The 1850-nt window shown below is 48.3% G+C and overlaps 1 protein-coding gene and 1 pseudogene across 1 annotated transcript in view; one reads left to right on the top strand and one right to left on the bottom strand.

The window, feature by feature from the left end:
• Window positions 1-1850, bottom strand: part of WDR70 (WD repeat domain 70) — a 325699-nt gene that overhangs the window by 300943 nt on the left and 22906 nt on the right. The gene's annotated exons all lie outside the window — the stretch shown is intronic.
• Window positions 322-1234, top strand: LOC105979964 (annotated as a pseudogene).

The raw sequence follows: 1850 nt of genomic DNA on the forward strand, positions 1-1850 counted from the left end.
GAGCAATTTCTGGATACTAAAAATACCTTATTCTAGGGTATATCATCTTGACATTTGACTGTTTTCCCAACCTGCACTCCTAAAGGAAGAAGTTCTCAATGTTTTTTCATACTATACTCCTATACAAATAAAGGAACTTCTTCCTTCCTCTTTTACCAGTGTGGGATGGAACTGCCTTTAGGAGTATAGGATGGAAAAACAGAACAATAGCATTAATCACATGCAAGTAAAATTTTGCTGACGGGCTCTCTGCTCCTCCTCGTGCAACAGACAGCAGCCTCTCCCGATCCCGTGCAATCCCAGCAGCATCCCGGAGACACAATGGTAAAGGTTGGAGTGAACGGATTTGGCCGCATTGGGCACCTGGTCACCAGGGCTGCTTTCAATTCTGGCAAAATGGATATTGTTGCCATCAATGACCCCTTCATTGATCCGAACTACATGGTCTACATGTTCCAGTATGATTCCACCCATGGCAAGTTCAATGGCCCTGTCAAGGCTGAGAATGGGAAGCTTATCATCAATGGGAAGGCCATCTCCATCTTCCAGGAGCGATATCCCGCCAACATCAAGTGGAGTGAGGCTGGTGCTGAGTATGTCGTAGAGTCCACTGGTTCTTCACCACGGTAGAGAAGGCTGGGGCTCACCTGAAGGGCAGTCCCAAAAGGGTGATCATCTCTGTCCCATCTGCCGATGGCCCCGTGCTTGTGATGGGTGTGAACCACAAGAAGTATGACAACTCCCTCAAGATTGTCAGCAATGCTTAGCCCCCCTGGCCAAGGTCATCCATGACAATTTTGGCATCGTGGAAGGACTCATGACCACAGCCTATGCCATCACTGCCACCCAGAAGACCGTGGATGGCCCCTCTGGAAAACTCTGGCATGATGGCCATGGGGCTGCTCAGAACATCGTCCCCGCATCTACTGGAGCTGCCAAGACTGTGGGCAAGGTTATCCCGGAGCTGAATGGGAAACTGACTGGCATGGCCTTCCGTGTCCCCACCACCAATGTGTCCGTCGTGAATCTCACCTGCCATCTGGAGAAAACTGCCAAGTACGATGACATCAAGAAGGTGGTGAAGCAGGCGGCTGATGGTCCCCTAAAGGGCATCCTGGGCTACACTGAGGACCAGGTTGTTTCCTGTGACTTCAAGAGTGACCCCCACTCTTCCACCTTTGATGCTCGGGCTGGCATTGCCCTCAACAACCACTTTGTCAAGCTCATTTCTTGATACGACAATGAATTTGGCTACAGCCACAGAGTGTTGGACCTCATGGTCCACATGGCCTCCAAAGAGTACGAGCCCCCCTGGACCACCAGCCCCAGCAACAGCACTAGAGGAAGAGAGGCCCTCAGCTGTTAGGGAGTCTTTGCCCCTAATTCAATCCCCCAGCACACTGAGAATATCCCATCCAGACCCCCTGAAGGAAGGGGAGGTGCTTAGAGAACTCGATCTTGTCATGTAACATCAATAAAGTACACTGTAGCCAGAAAAAAAAATTTGCTGAAGATCACCCAACAATGGTTGCGGCAGTACACTGACTGGGAACTACCAGAAGTTCAGACTGGATTCAGAAGAAGACATGGAACAAAGGACAGCATTGTTGATGTCAAATGGTTCTTGGCTCAAAACAAAGAATGCCAGAAAAAATTTTTACTTGTGTTTCATTGAGTACGCAAAGGCATTCGACTGTGTGAACCATAATAAACTGATATCCTGATGAAGAATGGGAACCAGAACACTTCACTGTGCTCATGAGGAACTTGAACAAACAGAACAAGGGAATACTGCATAGTTTAAAATCAGGAAAGGTGTGCATACTTGTTCAATCTGAACAAATAATAAG

The sequence above is a fragment of the Echinops telfairi genome, unplaced genomic scaffold (assembly GCF_000313985.2).
Source record: "Echinops telfairi isolate 266 unplaced genomic scaffold, ASM31398v2 ScPeMD7_7469;HRSCAF=8507_1, whole genome shotgun sequence".
In the NCBI taxonomy this organism is placed as follows: Eukaryota; Metazoa; Chordata; class Mammalia; order Afrosoricida; family Tenrecidae; genus Echinops; species Echinops telfairi.